This window comes from Melozone crissalis, unplaced genomic scaffold, assembly GCF_028551555.1.
Source record: "Melozone crissalis strain CALT ecotype California unplaced genomic scaffold, PUWL_Pcris_2 ptg000036l_1, whole genome shotgun sequence".
NCBI lineage: Eukaryota > Metazoa > Chordata > Aves > Passeriformes > Passerellidae > Melozone > Melozone crissalis.
The window spans coordinates 14,044,126-14,068,463 of NW_026535814.1; the positions used below are offsets into that span (position 1 = coordinate 14,044,126).

Consider the following 24,338-nt stretch of genomic DNA (forward strand, 5'->3'; position numbering starts at 1 on the left):
TGTCTGGGAAAATAACAGGCAACCTCAACACACGGCTGAGCATCAGGCGAGGGCTGGGAAGCACTAAGCGGAAATGCATTTAGTTGTCTGGGTCAAAAACCATTTCCTTTGTTAAATGATTATTATTGTTCCAAGAGGATTTCAGTGGGAATTGAGGGTGCTTAGATAGATGGATTCACAGGTTTGCTGAGCTTCTATAAGGGTCTCTATATCCTCCACCATAATTCTACATCATAACTTCCAACACCAATAACTCTTCTATGACTCCCAACAGATATTCCTGTGCCTTCCAAAGCAATAACTTCTCAATGAACTCCAGACCTGCCAAATCGACTGTTTTCCCCCTGTGGACGCCTGCTTTTTGGCCCTTCTCACCACCCCCCTGGGAATCTTGACCCATTTACCTCTCCTTCTGGTTCCAAGCCCAGCGCAAGGGGAGATGAGATCAGAAAGCGATCTGCTTCAGACGTCAACAAATAGCTCCGGCACTAAAAGCTTTCAGTCATCTCCCATTTTCCTGACTGCTCTCAGCAGCCGAGGATCCAGATCTGGGCCTGCCTGCACTTCTGAGCAAACCTTCCCTCGTCACATGCTGCCCTTTCTCACAATACTCATTTCTTCCAATTCCTACCTGAAAATTGCTACGAGCATTGCTGGTCTCCCCTGGAAAAATTACTTAGGTTACACTGGGGCTAAAGAATAAACACTCAAATAAGAAATAAATTGTGATGCATTTCTTGGGTCGCCACACCTCCCAGTTCACCCATAAGAACATGGTGCCAGGCACAGTGACACGGAGCCATTACCTCTCCACACACTTGATCTTAACGATGTGTTAATTAAGCTGAGGTTAGAGCTGCTTGTTACCTTATTATTTTTGTTCCTATCACAGTAATGCTCAGTGGTCTCAATCAGTAATAGAATCTTTTTTCCCGCCTCTCTCCTTTTAAGTAACAAATTATTTCAAGAGCCAGTAAAAATAAATGCACACAAGCAGACTCTGCTCTTTTCCAGGGGATTTTGCTCTGTGAGGGAGGAAAGGTTTCAACAGTGTGCTTGAATCAAAAATGAACATATGCAAGAAGGGAGGAATGACATGCATCAAAAGTTGCCCTTTTTTTGGTTGAAAAAGGATTTTTTTTAAACAAAGAAAAACCCCAAAAGACTAATCTTACAGCGCTAAGTGCTGTGAACAGTCAGTTCATGCTGCATGGTGAATATTGAGCAACCTACAAAGCTGCCTAGAGGAGGACAGAGCAAGGATAAATGATTTGGATCCATTTTTGGGCTCTCCAGTTGCTATTCCACTCACCAACCTGCAAATTGCTCCAGCAACTGGGACCAAACATGGTAGGCCCCCTCTGAGGTCATCCCCACCCCATGAGCAAACAGCAAGCAAGCAGTGCTTCTCTATAAATAACCAAGATTTAAAAGACAACACCAAATTTGCTGAAAAACATGTTAAAAGAGCATGCTCTGGTGAAGGTCCTCCTGCCAGGCTGCCTTCGTGTGGGTGCAATGAGCTGCCAGCTCTCATCGGATCCATGATGAGCTGCCATAGGCACTCAACCTGGAGAGCAGGTATCAGAGGGGCAGGAGCTCTGCAAAACAGAGCTCTGAGAGCAAATGGAGTCTAGGTGGGAGAGGCAGCTGGAGAATACCACAGAGGAAATATGGGCAGGTCTTCTTGACACCAGAAGGGATGCAGGTGCTCATCCTCAGGGGGTGGTGCTGCTGCCCTGGGAAACTGGAATAGCATTCCGCATTTCCACTCCCTCCCAGTCGGGGGGAAATGAGCCAAATAAACCAAGACTCATAGAAATGTTAAGGTTGGAAAAGAAGACTTTTTTATCTCATTGAGTTCAACCATCAGGACCTCTCACATAGGAGCATCCAATGCTCCTAACACTGGGCACCTCTGACCCCCGTGGCTGCCAGGTATCCTCAGATGCTGGTGCAGGAGTCCCACTGGGAGGACAGGCTTGTGTCACAGCCCCCAGCTGCACTCCAGTGCCCTGTGAATGACCTGGCTTCTTAAAAGATGCCATCACACCCACACAAACCAATTACTAGGAAACAATTTAGCTGATGATGGACCTCAGGACCACCATGGCAAAATGTGAAAAGGAGCCACCTGTTCCTACAAAGCCCAGTTTCTGCAAGGCATTTGCAACCCAACTTGACGTCATTTGTCAAACAGGAGTCAGGACTCCTCTTCCCTGGTTTTCAACCAAAATCTAGGCCTGTCCTGGCTGCTTCTGAAAACGATTCAAAAATGGAAATTAAGAATTGAAACCTCTAGAAACTCTCAGTGTTTTCCCTGTCCTGTACTGAAATGGTCACTTCCCTTTGCATTCAGTGCTGCTACCCTCAGTGGGAAGGAGCTGTTCTGTCCCAGAATTTAACCCTTGAAGTCAGAAAACTTCCAAAAGGGAAAAATAAGCACCTCTTTTGGGGACAACTGATAGGAAAAAGACTTTGGAGAGTCTCAGTGATGTTTTAATGGATAATGGAGGAGAAATGACTCTGAGAACTGGGGTGAGAGATGACTTTTCTGGGGAGCACGGTGTCTCCCAAAGCAGCAAGTCCTGTTGGTGCTGGTGTTCCAAAGAGGTCTTGCAGCACAAAGCAATACAGGCAGACACACAGCAACTTACTTGGAGGCTCTGGCATCCAGGCTTCGAGCAGGAAGGCGCTGCACAACTGCACTAATTATCTGCTGAACATCTGTCTCTCCCCTACTATCGCGGGGCCGAAGGAGTCCTCCTGCATAGCTGAGGATTAGCGCTGGAAAAGATTTCGTTGACTGTGTGATTTTGCATAGGAGGGGGAGAAAAAAAGATCCTCATACTCCTTGGAAGGGGTGGGTGCTTCAGGGAGAATCTCTTGGATGAAGGAGGGGAATTTGTGGTTGAAATCAGAAACCTTGCTAGAGCAAGAAGCAGGGGCTTGCCCTGATGTGGCTTAGGGATTTAGTCCCTTGCTCCAAAGTGGGGGGAGCAGGAGCTTTGCCCCTGTGGTCCCAGTACTGCAAGCAACACCAGGACATCTATTACAGTCCAGAGGGTTCTCTTGTCATGGCACCCAGCCTGCTCTGCTGGCAGCAGAAGTAAATCACCAAAGACCAATCTGTTAGTGGCTTTCCAGGGACTGCTTTGCTTCCCTGGGACAAAGGGGGATTCCCAAGCTCACCTGTGGCTCCAGAATTTAACAATAAAAGTAGTAAGACTTTCAGTTGTGGTGTGGTACCCAGGGGAGGTTGTGCATCTTTCTTGTTGTCTTGGCTGGGATGCAGTTCTCCCAAAATCCCTCTATATCCAGGGACAGAGACAGCAGCACAAAGGACCTTGGACAGGCTCCTGGCATAAATCACTCCCTAATAAACTGAGGAGCCTCCTTTCTGTAGAGGCAAGGGAGAGGATCTGGAATAGCAGGAAATGGGACTGGGTGGTGTTTAGGAATACATCCCTAATCTTCAATCTGGAACCCACCAACTTAGAGAGGAAAAACCTTCCCAACTTTGTATGACATCTACCATCCATATTAATGAGGTTTGTAGCAATCTGTGTGCAAAAAGCCTGACAGAAGCCTAAAAATCAAACCCGTGGTGAAGTGAAGCAAATTCCCTGCTGTTTAATTAGTACAAATGTCTTGTGAGCTGGGAACGTGGGGTTTTCTTAGGTTGTTCTTTTTTTTTTTGGTGCTTTTTTTCTTTCAAGACCATCAGGGGCCAGAAACTTGCACAATAACACAAACAAAACATCCCTTAAAATCAACTGGTGCTTTTGGCCAAGCAGAAACAGTTGGGATTTCCAAATATGGCCCATGGGAACAACAGCCCAGGCATTCTCGGGAAGCATCTTGGAGCCTAAACTGTCTCCCAAGAATAAAATCCTTCAGTCCAGCCTGACAAAAGAGCCATTGCATGACAGTTGCTATCACAGAGGCACGTGAATTAAGCAATCAATCAAGCAAGCAATGCCTGGGAAAAGAGCAGCCCATGAGGCACATCCTACCAGCAGCAGAGCAGCGCAGGCCGGTGGCTGCCTCCCATCACACGTGGGCTGTTCCATCCCTTCTCCACCAACACCACAGCAAGTGAGGTTTCCCTCTGGTTGCGGCTTTCTAATCCAAGTCTGGGGAGCAGGACCCTTTCTTGGAGAGAATACAGGTATCCAGCATTTGTTTTGGACTTGGATGCTATATAAATCAATGGTTATTCTGTGGGGACATGACAGAGCAAAAAATCAGACGTAAAATTTGCCAGACGGCAAGAAATGAGCTAGAAATTGTTGCCGTCTCTCCTGGGTTAGGGAGGGAATCCTGTCTCAAAGGCTTGGGATTGCATGTGTGCCCCCAGCTTCACATAATGACATTCCCTGGGGCAAAAAGAGAAAGAAGACTATTTAAAATCACCCATGACTTATTGCCTTCCACCTCTTTTAACTGGTTCAAAGGACACGGCCACTGCCCATGCACAGATTCAAACATCAGGATGTGATTTTTGGAGCTCAGCCGTGCCATCCTGAGAGAAGGGCTGAGCACCCAGAGGCCCAGATATATTTGCAAACAGATTGGGCAAATGTCTGCATGTTTGTAAGTGTATTTTAAAAATCAGATTCTGTTGGCAGGCAACTCTCAGACAGCAAGCAGGGCCAAATCCCATGAATAAATTGCTTGGAGCGAGTAGTTTGACGCGCCATTATTCATAACTAATGCAGTCCTAGTAAACAGAAAATGGAGGCCAAATCTGCCTGTATAGACACCAATGACCTCATCTATTTTCATCCTACTTACTGAGTAAAATAGGAGCAGAAGAAAGTTACCACCATCCTCTAAAAAGGGAAATGGAGGTTTTGGAGGAACAATATTCCCTACAGCTCTGGAGCGCAGTGGGACTCTGGAGAGCAGGGACCCAAGCTGAATTCAGAGTCAGAGCAGAAATCTGGTCCCACCAATGCAAAGACACAAATAATGCCAACATAGTCCTTCTCCCATCTCTGATCAGCTCTTGCTCAGGGCTATGAAGAGCACAGTTTCCCTGAGACAAGAGGAAAGCCACAACCAGTGGAGGGGGTGCGGCACAGGGCACCCTCCCAAAAGTGGGAGCTCTTCTTCCACCTCCCAGCCAGCATTTCAAAGCAGGTTATGCTGAGATTTTCAGAGGTAGGCAAGCTGCGATAAAGTTCCCAACCTCTCCACAGTGAAGTTCTAAACAAAACAAACGAAATAAACAGGGAAGTGAAAAGGGAGCCACAGGCTGCTCCTCCACCCAGCGCAGCAATTGCAGGCTGCTCAATACAACCACCGAGCAGTTGGTTACAGCGAGCACAAGACACAACTCTCATGGTATTTTCTTTCTGCAGGAAACATCAGAAATCACTGCCAGGGCATACTGTAGGAAAAAACCACCCATCCTGATTGCAGATGGGAAGGGACCTTCATGGAGCGCAGGTCTGCTAATGCTGACGCAGCCGCCAGAGCAGCAGCTGCTTCCAAAAAGCCGTGAGGCTACAAACCAGAGCACAGACGTGCTATTTCTGCCACATTTCCTATGTACTTTAGGAACTACATTTATTTCAATTTGGGCAACACGTAGGAAAATTGTGAACACGGCTGTGATCACTCTTCCCTTGTTTCCTTTCCTAAATAATGCAAATTTTAAAGGATTTTGCTTGCAAGCTGCTTTCACCCTGAAGAGGCCAGCTCAGCACCTCCTGAATTTACCTTAGGGAAAACTGGAGCCATTGACCTGAAGACTGCCACATTCATCTTGGGCACAAAGGGAAATACTTCTGTAAATGACAAAGAAAATTTATTATGCTGCTTACAAGTTACAGCCCATTAAAAAAATTGCCCTGATTTGAATCATTGACTTTTCAAAATAAATACAATTCTTTCATCAATAAGCTCAAAATACAAACTAACCACAAACCCTTTGGAAAAAAAAAAGAAACATAAAAATCATATCTTTACACATTAATAACATTCATTGATCTAACTGCAAGCGTATCTCCACATCCATAATTTTACCATATCTCACATCAATAATAATCTACACTTTTTTCATATTAAACTATGCTATTCCCATGAAACCAAAGTCCTAAGTATTTCCCTAAAAAGGCCCTTGCTATTTAAATGCACAATGGTTCCATTTCAAAGTATTAACACTAAGAGCATATCTGGTTATGCAGAATGGCATTAGCCATTCATAAAATGAATGGGGCAGCAATATGGGCATGTCAGAGAATAGAAACACTTTTACTTGTAACAAAACCATGAAAGTTTTCTCTGTCTCCTTTTGTTGTCACCTTTGTCATGTCTCACACCCTGAATTTACTAAGCAGCCAAAGCAGCTTGGACTGAGCTTGGCACTGCCAGGTCTCTGTGCCTCGTGGTTTTGGATGAGGCTTAGCATGCTATAATCTGTTTATTAATGCTTTGAAGAGGGGCTGAGCAATGAGGAGGAAAAACTGGCAGATGATAATACTATTTAGGCTAATCAAGAATACAATGGATAGGGGAGACCATCAAAGTCAGCAGCAGTGCCAGGCACTGAGGAAGCGTGGTGTGATGATAAATGCAATGCACTGCATGCTGAAAGGGAGATTTTGAACTAATCACATACATTGCTGCGGCCTAAATTAGCTGAAAACAGGCAGCAAAGTGATGTCAGCCTTTGCTCTGTGGCCACAGCTAAAATGGCAAACAAAATGTTAGGTGATATATAAAGGCTGGGATCGTATGTGATGCTGTAAATCAACGATACACCTGACCTGGAACATTCTGATTAATCCTGGATATCCTGCATTAAAAAAATCAGGGCTAAAGAGTATCTGTTCAGAGACAGGCAATAAAAGCAATGAGATACAGAGAAGGAGTGGAGCCTGAGACTTTAATTTACAAAGGAGGTGGATAAACAGGAAGACAAAGGAGGCACAGAGAGCAAAAAAAGGGAGCTGACAAATGCTCCTTGAATATGGGAAGGGGAGGAGGGTCCACACTACAAAGGAAACTTCAAGCTGCTGTATTTACACAAGTAGCACCTGGTGCACAGCCAGGTCTGTGCTGCCACCAAGGATCCCATAGAACCACAGCCAGGGTGAGTTTGAAACAAAAATTAAGTGCTTTGATTTCTAAAGAGACTTATAGGTGTGTGGTGGCACTGGGAGTGGGTGAAGGAAGAGTCATTCTGTGAAAAAGAACACCAAGGTCTAGAGAAATGCCACCACAGTCAGCATGAGGCCTTATGGATGGATTATCCAGACAGAAAAATGGGACCTGTTTCCCACAGAAAGTTGCTCCTGGATGGACACAGCCAAGGGTCAACCGATGGCCTGCAGCAGGCAGGCTCCCCTGGGCACCTTTTTGGCATATTTAGGTATTTAATGACTTGGGTCTTCTCTCTTCTCATGTCTCCCTCAGCCCTTGATGAGGAGCACCACTCTCAGCACATCACTACAAATGCCATGTCCACACAGCTCTCCAGGGCAGCTGCTGCCCACAGAGGGGAAACTGAGGCAGAATTCCCAGCTTTCCCAACACCATTGGGATGCTCCTCAACAGTGCACTCCTCACACTCACCAGCTGCATCCTAGAACCACAGTTGCCCAGGGCCAGGTGGGCAGACACAAATCCTTGTGTGTCTCTCCCTCCCTGTTTTCTGAGGTCTGGTGATTTCCCAGCTGATGAACACATTACCACCTCATTCGGCAACGCCTCAGAGGTGCTCACGTTTCAGGCCCCGGCGAGAAAAAGATGAAGTATGAAAATCCCTTTCCTTTCCAATCCAGTCCTCCCAGCACCGGCCAAGGAGCAAACACAAAACGCCTCGGAAAACACACAAAAAACACCGGATGTGAGAGGCTGTGCCGAAGTCGCACCATATGCAGGTGTCAGGGAAAAAGGTCTCCTGTCTCCCACGCCAGGCTGCTATCTCCATCCCAAAAAGCCTTCCCATGAGGGGTTAGCAGCCAAGGATGATCCTTTCCCTCCACGAGCTTGTCAGTGAACTGGACTGGGTGGCGAAAGGGGAGGATTCACCACGCCCATTGGCACCAGTAAAAATCTGGTGATGACACTAGTAAGAATCTGGCAATGACACCTACTCTGGAAGCCTTCAAATACATCCATGCTGACACAGAGAGCTGCACATATGAGCTCCTGCCCAAATACCATCTCACCATTCCACTACAAGTGTGATTGGAGACAGCACATTCCCCTCTCCCTGCCCTCAGAGCTGCAGCAAGGAAAGGGACAAAGGTCAGGGCAGGAGTTAAACGCTAACCCCAAAGGCATCTCCTGGTGGCATCCCTGTCAGCAAACAGCTATATTCTTTTTTTCCACATGGCCTGCAGCACGTTAAAACCCACGAGACACAAGCAGGAGCTTGTCCCACTTCTGCAGCCAGTGGCTCCAGAGCCTGTATTTTGGGGTACTATTTAGAAAAAGTGAGACAAGCATCCACATGGGTGAGAGAGAGAATGCTGGTCATGTTCCAGTACAAGGGAGCATGTTGGACAACCTTCATCTTCATCTAAGATCCTTGGGAAAAGGCATCGACTCAGCATCTCAGGCCAAGAGAGACTGATGCTTCTCAGGAAAGGTCACAATCTCTTCCCTGAAAGGCTTTTTGGACAGGGAAGGGGGTTATAGCAATTGTGGCACTGTTCCTCCCTTCAACATTCTCACAAGCTCAAGCAGAGCAAAAAACTCCACAGCTCTGCTCCACACTGGTTTTTCGCCCCATAAATAGAAACAAGCTGATCACACCAAATTCGTGCAGGATTTTGTGGAAAGCGCAAAAAAAAATGGGACAGAGGTTTGTTTAGTGGTGACAGCCCAGTCCTGCCTCTTTGACATTTGCTCCAAACCAGTGAACTGCACAACATTTGAACTTTTGTTTAGACAGACAGGCCTGTGTATTTAGAAATCCTTGAAAGTCATCCATCTGCAAAGACAGCAACTCTCCATAATGCAAAAGCTTTAGCCAGGATGCTGAACTCAGCAGATCTCTCTACAAATGATTCCTATTAAAGTAAAAAATTACAATGTGAGCATCTATTTGACAATTCAAGCCTGACCAAAAAAGAAAAAAAGAAATTAAAAAACATAATATGGTTGTGCCAGTCATCTTTACATTCCACTGGGGAGTTAAGGGAACACCCTCTCTCCATCGCCTGCCTGGTGCCCAAACTCTTTCAGAGGAATGCACCCTCCACTGCACCCAGGACCATCCTGGTGCAGTCATCCTGATCAGGATCTGCTCAGCTCTTCAATGCCTCTAGAGATGGAAAACCCAACTTAATTGCCTGGCAGTCAGTTTGGATATCTATCCATCTTTTCCATCAGGATCATTTCTTCTGGCGCCCAGCCTGAACCTCCCACACTGTGTTTTACCCCTGTAGTGTATTGACCCAGGGACTCAAGGGCTGGTTTCCCTGTGAGATTTTTGCATCTCTCAAAGCTTACAGCTTTTTTGGGCTTTCTCTTCTCCAGATTGAATGCTTCCAAAACCACGGTCTTGGGGATGTGGTCCATGCATAGGTCTTGGATTGCTGCTTGGACCAGCACCACCAGCACCAGCAGAACACTGAGAAACTCATCACAGGCAATGGGTGCAGCCACTCACCAGCAGTGGTCCTCATCTCACCAGCAAGAACAATGAAGTACAGCTACCAGGACCAAGGGAAAAATGAAAACCCATCCTAACCAAGGGCCTAAAGACCACTCAAGGTAGAGTGAACTGAAGAAGAGCCCTCCCTGTGGTTTTTCCACGTGGGTCAAGAGTGTGGGACGTGCTGGGGAGACCCTGTTGGCACCATGTCCCTTCTCCGTCTCTGCACACCATGGCAGCAACAAAGTGCTCAGCTCATAGCTCCCTGCCCCCCACAAAGCCTAAACCAGCAGATTATCACGTTAACGCTTCAAATGTTTAATTTCCTGCTCCAATTACACTGGTTTTGCAGCGGGAGAGGCAGGAGGGGGGGAACAAGTGAACACAAGCTGGGTGTTTTCAACTAAACCCCGAGCGACCCCAAGACCACCAGGCTTTCCCTTCGTCTCCACAGATGGGGGGCAGTGCTCAGGCTGGCGAGGTGGTGGATGTAGGCGTGGGAGCCACCTGAGCGTCGACCTCTCAGGCCAGCAGCGCAGTCCCTCTCCATCCCGCAGCTGAAATGAAAAGATCCTTTTGTTCGGCAATCTCCACAACACTGCAGAAACATTTGCTGCGCCACCAGAAAAACAAGGCAGCTGGTGTTGGCAGAGCAAAATGGTACCCAGCTGCAGAGAGGGGCTGAGGGAGCATCAAGGAGAGAAAGGGAATAGAGTAGGAGGGCTAAAAACTGTGGGAGTACGGAAGGGAGTGTGTCTGAGTGCAGGGTAGCTACAGAGTGAAATGAGGAGGGATGAAAAGCCCAGAGGAAAACTGAGGGAGAGGGAAGGCGAGAGCACAGAAAAGGGAAGGAGAGAGTGGGGAGAAAGGGAGAAAGAGTGCAGAGAAAGTGAGGGTGTGGAGAAGGAAAGAGGGAGAAGAGGAAAGCACTGAGAAAAGGCAGGTTGTAGCAGCATGCAGGCTCCTGCAGACGCAGCTCCTGGACACTCCCCTTGCCACATCCACCGGGTTGCTCAATACTCCCCAGAGGAAAAGAGATCTGGAGGAAAAAGGATATCTCAACCCAGGTGTCTTGCAGGACAGCAAGTCGATCTTGAGTGGATTTCAAGAAATATTAAAAAAATAAACTCAGCCATGAGCAGTCACTCAGCCTGAAAGTCTGAATGGCTGCTTACAGGGAAGAGTGGGGCTCTGGGACTCAAAATCCCACAGAAAACACCCCAGGTGGGAAGGCAGAGTCCATCACCCTCAGCTGGCCTGGGGCAGGGGATCTTGGTTGCCTGCAGAGCTGGGGATGCTTTCCGCTCGGAGCCCTTCCAAGGGGTCATCCATAGCTGCTGTTATTTATAGTCGGCTCAGTGTGCACACCCTGCACTGAGCTCACCCGGCGCACAGGGAAGGAGGTGAGAAAAAAGGACTGACCTTGGGGTCAAGGCCAGGAATAGCTGCCAGCGGCCAGAAATAGCTAGTGCCATATTCGGCCCTGGTTCTTCGAGAGCTGCTGGATCAGAACATGGTGTTTCCAAGATTTCAGCTCCAGGTCATGATAGGATTGATTTCTCCCTGGGACTCATGTTCCCCCAACAAGACCCCTACATAGCTGCTCTCCAGCTCCAAAAATCTGCTGGGTGGATGGAGCAGGTGGGAAGGGGCAGGAAAGCAATCCAGCGGTGGGGAGGGGATGACTGACCTCTGGAAAATGTGCTGGAAAAGCAAGGGAGGCAGGTCGCGAGGAGGAACGGGTTTCAGCACCTGCTGCGGCAAAGCCTGACGCTGACCTGGGAAGGGGCGACGCAGGGGAGAGGATTCCAGAGGATTTTGGCAGCGTGCAGCCATCAGCACGCAGCTCGATGACTCCTTTGGGTGCCTGTGAGAATCTCAGCACATGAGATCAATGGGGACGGTGTGCAGGCACGGAGGCTGTCACGTGCACACCGCCGTCCCCCCAGCCGGGAGCTTGCGAGCACAGAAACCCTCTCGACACCCCAGGCGTGTGGGCACCCTGCCCACCCCTCTGAGCACATGCACGGATGAACACACGTGTCCTTTCGGGCAGGCAAACACAAAGCCTGGGGCAGACCCACACATCCAATGGACACCCACAGGCAACGGACTTTCCTGGCTGCCCTGGCGGGACCTGCCCGGGACCCAGCAGCACACCCACATTGCTCCGTGCTTGGCTGTGCTGGAGCATCCTGCCCTTTCAGGTCAGGGAACAAGGGTGGAACCCTTCTTGCTGGGATCTCTGCTGGTTATGGAGATAGTGAGAGACCATGGGAGTGGGAAGGTCAAATCCTGCTCCCTCCAGCACCCAAAGCTCAGCCACTAGTGAAGGCAGAATTCAGTTATTAACCCTCCAGTACCAAATCCAGGGGCTAACCCTCTGATGGGTGAGTGGAAGATGAAGGCAGACAGGGGAGCATGGTGGGGCCTGTACCAAAGGCTGAAAGCCCTGGGTGAGCTGTGCTAGCCTTGCTGGCTACATGGCCTGCAAAGGAAATTATGCCTGCTGACCCAAGGCCCTCACCTTGTTCTGCACTGAAGGGCTGAGATGGAGAAAGAGCTGTCTCCTGGCTTCTTTTCTGCATGGTTTTGACACACATTTTGGATGTGGAGGGAAAAGCAGGGCCCACCTGGTCCCGCTCCTCATCTGGACTGCCACAGCACAGCTCTAAACCAGTTCTGGGTGCTCCTTCTTCCCAAAAGCTCTGGAGGATACTTCAAGCACCATCAGATCACTGCACAACAGATATCCCTAGTGTCAGACAGGGAGAATACACAACCCCTTGCTCCATCAAGAGCCTTTTCTGCTTAATGCTCTGATCTGGATGTTGTTCTTCTCAGTCCCTTGCTGCTTTTGTGCACCAGCTGTGTGAACTGTGAGGAGCAGGGCAGGGCAAAGCCGGCCAGGTAGGGAGGCAGCCCGGGGAAGTCTCCCTGCCCAGGGGATGTGTAGCATCAGACAGCTCTCACCAGGTGGCAGTAGGTTGTGCTCACACGGCCGGGGAGTGAAAGAAGAGCCGGAAAAAGCAGAGGGAAAATCAGAAAAATAAAGCATGCTCTAAGCAAAACGTTCAGTAGAAAACACACGGGGCTTGTTGAGACTTTCCTGCTTCCCGCGAAAATACACACAAATGCAGGGTTTTTGAGGGGTGGTTTGCACGGGGCTGGAAAACACAGCTCCTGCAGGGGTTACCCATCACCTCCAGATACGTTATCACCCTGTGGAACCTTTACACACATGTGTGCAGTGCCCCACCGGATCCACATCCCACGAAGTGGCTCAAGGAGACAGGAGCTGCCAGGAGCAGGGAGGAGCTGCCAGGAGCAGGGAGGAGGTCTGCAGCACGCACCAGCTGGGGGAACTCATCCGCCGCACCGTGCCACACCAAAGCCCCAAGGTCCAGTGGGTGGCACTCCTGCTCACGGCAGGGCGGGATGGAACTCCATGGTCTTTAAGGTCCCTTCAAGCCCACAGCATTCTGTGATTGCAGGACAGCCCACTCCTCAAACCCATCGAGGAGCAGCAGCATCCCCTCGAAGCTTCTCCTGGTTGCAACACGCTTCCAAGCCCGGAGCACATCAGCCCAAAGCCCCGGAGAGAAACGTCTAAGCTCCAGGAGAGCCGTGTCCTAGCGGGACCAGGACAGGAGCAGGGGGGCTTGGGCATGCACATTTGGAGCAGGGCCAGTCCCCGGGAGCCCGTGGAGACCTCCCTGCTGCTCCAGCATGCAAAACTCAGCATCTGGTCCCAGGGTACGTTGTTTTTTTAGGGCCTTTTTTTTTTTTTTTTTAGTTTAACAAACTACTCTCCAGCCTTGTAAGGCGAATCCCCACCGTGCCCAAATAAGCTGAGTATTTGGCTGCTCTACCCGCAGCCTTGGGCTGGCCTTTGGGAAATGCATACCCTCCGGCCCTTCATGCCCTGGAAATTGAAGAGGCTGCCTCTTCTCCGCGCCAGAAAAGGGATTACAGGACACGCTTAAGGGCTTGGATTCATAACCTTCAGCGTCCCCCGGAGCCGGGGACCCTCCTGCCTGAACCGCGGCAGCGGCACCACTAGCCGGCAGCACTGCCAGCGCGTCCATCCCCGGCATCCAAAGGGCACGGACACTATTTGGGTTTCAAGCTGGGACAGAGCATGCCGACCCTCTGGGCTGCTCGCAATTAACAGCTTCTGAGGCTGCACGGAGACAAATTACTATAATTTAACAAATAGACGTTATCTTAAAACGAGTGCCTTAACCAACACCTATTGATTCCTGCTCCCCTTCCAAAGAACTCGCTGCAATTAAGTTGTCACATCTCTAATGCCCACGTAAAAATGAGTCAGCTCCAGTGTCTCCCAGAAAACCTTGTCTGTGTAGGATTACAAAACCCAGCTGCCGAGTTTCCTTTTTACTCCTGAATTAGCCAGAGATGAAATTTATCTCGGTGCTAGACAGCAGAGCTTTTATCTGCATCCCTCTGGCTGCCATGCAGCTCACAGACAGCTCATGTTTTACCTTTCCACTCTCAAACTGCCAAGGGTTTTGTCCTCCATAGGCAGGGCATTATGGAAAGCAGAAACTCTGTTTCTGTGAGCTTGCAACCTCTGCACAGCTGACCGCAGCTGCTGGAACAGCAGGGCATGCTGCAGAGACGGGGGGCAGTTGGTAGGACCCCGTCACTCCTCAGGGCTGGCACAGGGATGATGCTGTGGGTTTGCTGTCCTACGGCCAGTCCTGCCCTGCTGGGAGTCCTGCTGGCCTGGGACACAGGCTGAGCAGCTCCAAATGCATTGCATGAGCATGCTGTGCCTCAGTTTCCCCACTGCCACAAACAGACTGAGAGCTGGCAACACCTTTACCAAGCAGAGCAGCAGGCAGCAGCATGGGTCCCAAGAACATTAGTCCCAGTTTGAAACTCAGAGGAGATTTCCTCCCTGGCAGCAGGTGAGGGGAGTGTGAGAATTGCTTTCCTCCCTCAAATGGCCAATTAAACTGCTGTTTTAATGCTTAGACTAGGATCACCACCATGACACAGCCAGGTTTCTTTTGCTCCACCGTAGAACAGCTCAGAGGTTTCCATGGTCAGCCAAGGCTGGTCCCCCTGGACTCTCCCAGGGACCCCATGGAGCAGGCAAGACACTTCAGAGAGATGGAGGCAAGGTGAAAAAGCCCTGGTGGCTCAGTAGCATCTCACGGTAGGATTGATTCAGTTCCAGGACAGCCAACAATGCCTTCAGATCCTGAGGGTTCACATTTCCAGGGCCTCAGACTGGGTCAAGAGGAGGATTCCCACCCCACTGCTGCTCTCCAAGAGACAGGGGAGGGCAGCTGAGGGGAAAAAACAGAGCAGAAAAACAGCAGCAGGGGTTAAAAGCCAGAATGAGACCATGATGCCAGAGATTAGGAAGGGATCTTTAGAGACTGGTGAGCTAGACCTTAATTACACGCCACGCACTCGGGCAGCGAGCCACCAGCTGCCGCTCATTTCACCAATGCAGCGGATAGATTTGATAATCACTGCCATGTAGTGGGGCTAATCTTCCCCTCTCCATCTCTGGACACTTCCTTCACTGCCGGCAGAGTTGCAGCCAGCTCTGCAGAGAGCCCTGCACCTGTGTGCAGAGCCAGGGAGGTTTAGGGGTGCAGCAACAAGCACCCAGAGGGGCTGGGGTGCATGGCCCTCTTTGTGGGTCCCCAGCAGGAGCATCCCACCCCAAAGCTCCCTGCAAATGGGTACTCTGTTCCCTTTACTGGTGAAGCCAGGGTCATTTATTGATAGCATCCCTGTGGAGCAGGCAGGGACTGAACGAATGCACGAGAAAGGGTCTGCAAAGCTTCATAAAAGCAAGAGGAAAAGCCACACTCATAAAACACCAAATGCCAGGAGTTAATAGGGGGCACTAGGGGTGTCATGGCTCTCTCCTCTGCCCTGGAAAGACCTCGAAGGAGCTCAGCATTGCTACTGTCTTACCTATGGCTTGAAACTCGACCATTCCTTTCTCTTTCCTGAGAGGATAAAGTGGCCCCCAGCAGCAGGGCTGAATCCCCTCTGGGGCAGGCATGGATCAGAAAGCCCCCCCAGCCCCCGCCTCCCATCCTCTCTGGAATGTCAATCAGGCACCTGCCAGCGCAGCCAATTCACTTCCATTTGGAAAATTAAAGAAATAAAATGAATCGTTTGCTTAATTTGAAAGGGTGGCAGGAAGCAAAGATGCCTTGGGCTGGTGCCAGCGTGCGGAGCTCTGTTCATCCGCAGGGTTTTGCTGGGGCAAACATAAGCCTCTTCCCTTCCTCTGCCTGCTGGGCACAGCAGCCCCTCAGGGGCTCTCAGCCTGCTCCCAGTAGTCCCTGTGCTCCAAAACTGGGCAGCAGCTGGCAAACACAGCAGTGCTCACAGCAGTAATGTCCCCCAAGAACTACATCCGAGGGCCTTGGGGACAGCTGCCCTGGGAATTCCATCCCACCACTGGCTGGGGGGGGTGAAAGCACTTCCTCAGGGGTGCCTGAGGTTTGAGCTTTTTTTTTTTGTGCCTTTGTCCTCTTTGACCTCTGCTGGTCCCCTGTACGGCATAAGGCAGGAAAGAAGGAGCAAAGGTGGAGGGGAAAACAATAGGAAAATACATTGCAAAAACCTCCCAAAATGTCATCTCTCTGCATCCCTGTGGGCTCTGCTCTGGAAATGCACAACCCTCCTGCTGCCCTGAACTCTCAAGATTTTGGGGACATGACAGGAAATTCTCCCTGTCTTGTCTCTGGGGCAAACTTCTGCTCACCAGAGCTGGCCTCATCTTAATTCTGCAGCCGCACAGCCTGCAGTATTCACTCTTGCTCTGTCCCAGAACAGCAGAAAGAGACACCAGGATAGGACCCCATTCTCCAGCTGACTCTCTGAGACCCCACTGAACCCTGGGCTGTGTCCTTCCGCTGCCCCAGTGTGTCCTACTCACTTGAAAGACACAACCATCATCTCTTTGCTTTTCCCCCCTCCACCCCCCTGCTCTCCCCCCTCCCGCAACAAAGGCGAATCCCCAAATCCCAGCTCCTTCCTGCCAAAGACACGTGCACCTGCAGAGCAGCTGATGCCAACATCCAGAGCAGAGCCAAGCACAACAAACGGGCTAAAGAGCCCTCACTGCACAGAGACCAGCTTACAAAAACAACTGTATTTCACCCAAACTCTATTAAACTGTCCTGGGTTATTGCTTCGTTTCCTTTCCCACCAGTGAGGATCAAATGAGATTTCTGTGGCTACACAAGAGATGCTCTCACATGTCTACCTTCAGCTGCCCCTCCTGTGCTATGTGCCGGCTGAAACTCACTGTGGGGTGGCACAGCTTTGCATGCAATTAATTGCCCTTCCAAGATGACTTTTTCACAGTGGGAAGAATACAGCCAACAGCACATTCCCATGCACAGCAACCCAGTGGGGCAGCCAAACCCACTGCAGGGGCTCAGAGAGTCCTGAGTGCTGGGGTCTCCTGCAAAGCCTGAAAAATGGGGTTACACAGGCTTCAGAGCCAAAAAGGACTGGTGTGATGGTGATAACCACCGGCACAGCCCTGACACTTCACCACAACAAGCTCCAAACTGCTATTTGTGCAGCAATTAACAAGGTATTAATCACAGAACACAACACAGCTCCCTTCCCCTTCCCTGTGAGCATCCCATAGTTTTACCTTCAGCCTTCTGGGTTTTCCTCTGGCAGACTTTGAAAGTCAGCTGCAAACTAGGCTCCTTGTTTACAAGTCAGAGGATTTAAGAGCCGTGCAGGAGATCCAAGCCCTGGCTCCCATTAATTTCACCAAGTTTTACACATCTAAGCCTTAGCCATCAGTTCCTAACAGAAAAAGAGGCTTCTTCGAGGCAAAAAAAATAGCAAAGGAAAATGAACTTTACTTCCAGAGGCTTTTCGAAATAGAAATATCTAAAATGCAGAAGTTTTTGCAGGTACTTGCCAGGCTTTGCAAATAGATAAGGGTGTCTGGAAACTAAAATCTCAAAAATGTCCACTGCCTGCCCTGTCCCATAGTATCTGCACACACACCCCCACACCAGCTCAGCCATCATCAGTGTCTGCAGAGGAAATGCAGAGAAAAAGTCCAAGAAGTTTAATGAACTGTCACAGCTTAACAAACTAATCCCTGCTTATGCTCACCGCATCCCAAATGAAAAGCTGGAGGGCGAAAAAAAACTGTACATCATGAGGCAGCTATCTCTTATCTGCTCCACTGCTCTGCAAGGGCAGAGGACTGAGCAGGGGCTCCTGGGTCAGGGTAAGGCACTGCCTGCTCCTCCTCAGTGCTCACCCAGCACGGAGCAAATACCTCGCAGTAATTTCCCATGAACAGTTTGCGTCTGCTTCCCAGAAAAACTTCAGCCAAAGGTAAGAAATGTGCCTGGGAGCAGCATGGTTTATGAAGCCCTCATGGAAAGATGGCTTTGAACTCAGACACAAGCGTGCACTGGCTGCAGAAAGCCCCTGGTGCTGTTTGTTCGTGGCACCAGACTTGCCCTCTGCAGAGAGCAGCACGGCAGCTGAGCAAGCCAAGGTGGAGGCAGAACCAAAGGACAAAACCAGGAGGAGGCATTTTCCTCCTGCTTCCACTGAGCCCCCCAGAGGTTCTGGGGACAGCACTGAGGCTCCAGAAGACGCTGAAGCAGGAGCTGCTGGCACATCAGCTGTCCTCCATGAAGCTGCAGGCTGCCCCAGTGCCTCGATCCCAGTGTCCTCACACCACCAGCAGCCAGAAACGGGGATGTGAGGCAAGTTCCTGCTGGGCGAGCTGCTCCTGAGAGATGTAAACACTTGCTGGCAGGAGGCACTGAGTAAATATCTCGCAGCAGTGCAAACAACAGCAAGTAGCATTTTCCTGGTAAAGCAGCACCCAGGCTTTCAATCAAAGCTCAGGGCTATTTTTTATTTGGCCCTTTACTGAGCTGAAGTAAAAGGATCTATCAAAAGGATTTACCTCTCCCATCTCTCTTATAAACATGCACACACACACAACTAGCTTCTTGTTCCCAAAATCCTTCCCCTCTACATGAATGGCTTCATGGCCATTTCTACAGCATAAAGAGGAGAAGCTCATGACATGAAATATCATCTACCTCTGACCAGCAGCTCTGATCTCCATAAAATCCAGTGCCTGCATCACACAGCATCACACTGTCATCATGTGGGCACTGTTTCACAGATGCCTGTAGGACAGCTGGTACCAAACTAGAAATGACTGCAGTGACACCCTGGTATAGGTTCAGCCAAGCAGAAAAGCCTGGGTGCAGATGCAAAATCAGCTGGTAATTCTATATCCTGCTGAGAAGGTGGGATTTGTTTGGTTTGGGATTTTTTTTGCTTCTAGGTAATACTTTTTTGATGTGGCAAAGAAAACTCTAGTCCCACCTGATGATGGTTTGCTTTAAAGCAGTGGAAATACCAGGTCTTTTGTCATTCTGCCTCACAGGAGTGACTTTTGCTTTCCCTTTCTGTACAAGTTTATAGGAATAGCTTAAAAACTTTCCAGAAAAAATGAAGTATACAGAACAGCACAAAAAGGAAGGAGCTGGGGAAGCTGGTGGTGGTCTTCTGGGGAGTGGTGAGGAGGTAGGAGGTTAAGTCACACAGCACAGATTTGCTTTTCACATCATCTTCAAGAAGACACGAGTGGTTTCGGCTCAGCCCCCCATCGCTGCTAACGCAACACCCTGAAGAAATTATTCTCGGCAGGAAAGCAAACAGGGTGAATGGGATCCGCTGCCAAACCCTTACATCTCACAGTGGGAGAGAGGGGAGACCGAGAGGAAATGAAAAACAAATCCCGGAGCCGGGGATGTGCCGAGGGGTGGCTTCGGCGCGGTGTTGTCTCTGTCGGCAGGGTGGGCTCCGCGGGGGTCACCGCGGGAGCGCGGATTAAGCACTCCCATCCAGGCACGCCTCCGCAAAGGCAGAGGAAAGGCGGCAGATGCTGTGAAAACCAACAGGAGGGCAGGGCAGCTCTCCCTGGGGAGGCTGTATCCCCGCGGGTTCCACGGCTGCCCGAAGCACCTGGAGCAGTTCAGGTGCTGGTGGCCTCCGTGGAAGCCAGGCTTCCCACAGGGGACACACAGGGATGGTGCCCGCCTGCCCCGCTGCAGCCAGCCCATTGGTAGTGAAAGGGATGCACATAGAGGAGGAAAGGGAACGGGAAGAGGTGAGGTGGTAGCATGAAAATATAATTGAGACGATACAGTTCTGTAAATACTTTTAAAACTTCCCAGATGGAAAGCCTCAAGTAATCAGGTCCCCACACACCATTAGCACATCACTCATTCACCACCCATTGATGAAAGGGGTGCAGATAGCACAGTTTCCCCTTCTATCACTACCATGCTTTCCAGCCAATCCTCCTTCCCCCAAAAGCTAACACCTGAGAGTTGCACCTCCATTTCTCGTTTCCTTTCTTTCAGCCAAAGCTTTAACAGCAACAGATATAACCAGGAGCAGCTCTACAGCAAGTTTCTGTCTAGTCTTTTTTCCATGCAGGACTTGCTTGTGCACCAGTGGAACCCCAGAACCACTTTGGAAATTTGCATATAGCTTATCTCTCTGGCTCTGCCCACAAACACACAATGAAACCTCACTTTTTTTCTTCCTTTTTCCTTTTTTTTTTTTTTTTTATTCCAGGAAAATTATTTGCAAACTGAGCCCTAGCCCCTAAGAACAGGTTATGTCTCTTGCCATTCTCTGAAGAGATTACATGGGCCAGCAAGTTGTGTGCAGAAATATTTGGGTTTCCTCCATAACCTTTGTGGCTGACTGCCTCTTGTGCTGTGAGTAATGCTCTTAGAGAACAATTCTGCATCAACGTTGCAGAATACTACTTGTATTCTACTACTAGTATGTGTATCTTCCAAGACATGAGTATTTGTACTGCCCTTGTGTTGTTTCAGACAAGCAGCTTGCTTCCTGGATCCAGTAATAATTTCAGCAAAACCACAGGAACAAGAGATGCAGTTTTGGACTAAGAAAGCATCTCATCACTCTGCTATTTATAAAACTTTTAAATTCATGTACAAGCATAAAAACACCACCCCCTGCCTGCACACATACCACCTTATTTGATCAGACCTCATAAAAGACCAGATGCTATCTTGGAAAGTAACTTCCTCGGGAAAACAAACTGCCTGTAGTAAATCCCAGGGCCAGCACGGGCGGCTGCCCCAGCGCGCTCTCTGCACTGGGTTCGCCACTTTGTGCAGTTTCGGAGCAAATGGGGCAGGACTGGAGCTCTCTGCAAAGCAGGAAAAGAACAGAGAGGAGCCATGAAAACCTCGCAGAGCCTGCTGGCGTGAAGATGGGCGTCACGCCGGGGTATCGGGGGGATGGAGGCAGCCGAGCAAAGGGAAGAAACCCACAACCCACGGATGTCAGCAGGCTGTCAGCGTCCCGGAGGCAGCGCCATAAAATCCGCACGCAGAGAAACACAACAGCGCGCCGGGTGACAGCGAGGGCTCTGCGCAGGGAGGCTGTCAGCGCCCTGGGGTCGCAGAGAGCCTCCTGCTCCCACAGCCCGGCTGCCGCGGGTGCGCTCCAGGGCGGCATTCCCACGGGCAGCGCTCTCCCGGCGCTGCCGAGCAGCACGGATGGAGCTGCCACCGGCCCGGCGGGATGACGGAGGGCCAGCCCCAGAGCTCGGATGCTCGGGCGAGGCTCGCCCGGCTCGCCGACGGAAATGAAAGTGGAGGGATGGATGCCTGTCCCGGATATTCGGCGCGGGGAAGAATGTGGGGTTCTTGGAGCCACTCGCAGCTGTGCAAACAGCCCCGCCGAGGAGGTGACTTACCTTGCCCCGCCGCTGAGGTCGCACACCGCCCGCTTGCAGGAAGCCTCTTCCTGTGCCCAAAGACAGGACAAGCAAAGCCGAGGGCTGCTTCCCAGCGGGAAGCTGCTGTCTCGCAGGTCAGAAAGTTAAATGAGCTGGCTGGGGTTAGCACTGAGTACCGGTACCCACCACCAGCCTGACCCAGCCTGGCGCACAGCAGCTGCTCCTTGATTTTAATTTATCCCCACAATAGAGGTGAATGAGTTCCTTTGCCAGCAGAAAAGCACCAGCAGCAGGGGCTGCAGGTGAGAAGTTTTGCTGCTTTTTGGGTCTCATGCCCCACTGCAGCATCTCCCCAGGGCTGCAAGCCCTGAAGGGATCCCGCATCCAGTTGGACGGGCAGGAGGAATGCAAGGCCCCGATCCAGGAAAGCACATACTGATCCGTCAGCACCCGAGTATTCCTGACCCTTGTCTTCCAGAGGAAACTAACTTCAGATGGTGAGAGAGGGAGGAAGGGAGAGTGATCAGCATCAGCTCTGGGGAGAATTGGATACCCCAACAGCACAGGCTGGTCAGAGGTCACATTGGAAAATGCCATTCTGGAACCTGAATGCAATCCTGAGTGTCAGCAGGTCCCAGCATGGTCTCTAAAAGACTATTGCTAGTGCTGCAGGTAGTAGATAAAGAGAGAAAGAAAGAGAAAGAGAAAGAGAGGAAGAGAGAAAGAAAGAAAGAAAGAGAGAAAGAAAGAAAGAGAGAGAGAGAGAAAGAGAGAAAGAAAGAGAGAGAGAAAGGGAAGGGAAGGGAAGGGAAGGGAAGGGAAGGGAAGGGAAGGGAAGGGAAGGGAAGGAGGAAGGAAGAAAGGAAGAAAGAGACTGCCAGTGATTGGAGAGGTATGGGCCATGCTCCTGGCTCCACCACAGGTTCCCAGCCCTACCCTCCCCACCTTCAAATAGGGAAAACACAACTTTTTGGCTGTTTTGCCTCACCAGACTATCTACTGTGGGTAATAGATGGAATCTGTAAGCCCTACAGTAAAAAAAAAAAAAAGGTGGAATGGTTTTAAATTCCACATTTCCATGGATTTTTCAGAGTTAGTGATGAGAAGGAGGAGGGAGGGGGCAGCACAATCTCTAAATCTTTATTTCCTCAGGCTCCTCCAGCCTGTTTCCTCCCCAGCTTTTGTACCACTTCAACCCATTTTTATTTTTGGAAAAATAAACCAGAACAAATGGCAATAAATACAGGCAGGCTTAGAGGAAAGCGGCTGGGATTGCTCTGGATCCTGGCAGAGATCTTCTGAACAATGCTGAAACCCCAGGGCCCATTTCTGCGCAGTGGCAGATGTGGCCCGTGGTGGGAGATGTGCACCAGAGAGGTTTCCACCAGAGGACCCTCGTGCCCTGGCCAGGGAGAAGCTTGTCCAGCCCCAGCCAGGGAGGAGCCCTCCCCAGGCTCCTGGGCTGGGTGTGACTTTTCCCCACAGGCAGATATTGGATCCAGCTGGGCAGAGGAGATGAAGAGCCACCAGGCTGTCAGGGAGCAGCCACAGCAAGGAAGCCATGGGGTTTTGTGGCTTGACCCTGAGGATGGAGCCTGGTCTGGTGGCAGCAGAAGTCACCTGCTGCAGCAGGCTCTGTGGGTGGGGGCTTCCCTTCCAATGCCCCTGGGAGAAAGAGGGATGCTCTGCAGCCCTCATGCAAGGCTGAATTCAGGATTTTCAGGGTTAGGACCAGGGATGCTGTTCTATCACAAAGCATTAGCTTATCCAGAGCACGTCAGCCCCTGCAGGCAGACAAAATCCTACTGCTCTGAGGGTTCTCATTATCACATGAATCTACATCTATGATGTTTTCCGATGTCTCGGCTTTGAGAGCTCTCAAACCCTTGCAAACGGTAGCTAGCAATGGATGAGGATCTCAGGCAACTAATGCCTATTGATAAAATGTAATAAATATTCAAGCTAATCAGAAGGATAAAAATGAGAGAGGGAGGACGACCCTGCAACACACTAGCTGCTGCCTGCCTGAGAACACCATCTTCAAATGATCCAACACCAAGCCATCACAAACAACGCCAGCTACAACCACGCCGGTTTTTCTTCTCAAAGCTCTTTTACAAGCTTTGAAGACCCTGCAGTAAACAGCATGCTGAAGTGTGTGCTAGAGATAAAGGAAAGAAAAAACCCCAAAGCCCAAGAACACAAGCCCTTTGCTCAGCTGCATGCCTGGACACGGGGAGACAGTGACCTGTGAGCCCAACACCAAGGACACATGAGCTGATGGCCACCCCTTGCTGACCACCACAGCCTCAGCATGTCTTCACTTCACCTCACATCTCTGACAGTCTCTACATTTGTCTTCTCACCCTGGACTGTATAAAAATTGACAGGAAAAGAGAAATAAGTCACAGCCAGTACCCTGAGCCCGCTCTACAGGCCACAGCTCCAGTGACACCAAATAAATGTATTTTCTGAGCAGGCAAGACAAGCGAAAACAGCACAATGAGGAAGCCAGGCCACACAGAAGAGAAATGGGCAGGAAAAAAGACCAACCAAAAAAGCCATATTTTTAGGATGGATTTCAGGAGACGACTCTGACAATCAGTATTTTATTCCTGGAATAGGTTGTCCATAGAGGTTTTGGATGTTCCATCTCTCTAAGTGTTTCAAGGCCAGGCTGGATGTGGCTCTGTACAATGTGGTCTAGTGCAAGGTGTCCCTGCCCATGGCAGGGTTGAAATTAGATGATCTTTAAGATCCTTTCCAACCCAAACCATTCTGTGATTCCATGATTCCAAAGTCAGGGACTGTCTCTTACCAGATCGGCTAGTGTTAGCCCTGCCCTGGGGCCATATATCCTTCATCACACAAGGAGGTGACATGCCACCTTGGTGCTGGCACACTCACCTGAATTTATTTCCAACAACAAAG

At 50.1% G+C, this 24,338-nt stretch overlaps 1 protein-coding gene across 1 annotated transcript in view; it reads right to left on the reverse strand.

Moving 5' to 3' along the window:
* CNTFR (ciliary neurotrophic factor receptor) overlaps positions 1 to 24,338 on the reverse strand; it is a 199,180-nt gene that overhangs the window by 105,433 nt on the left and 69,409 nt on the right. The gene's annotated exons all lie outside the window — the stretch shown is intronic.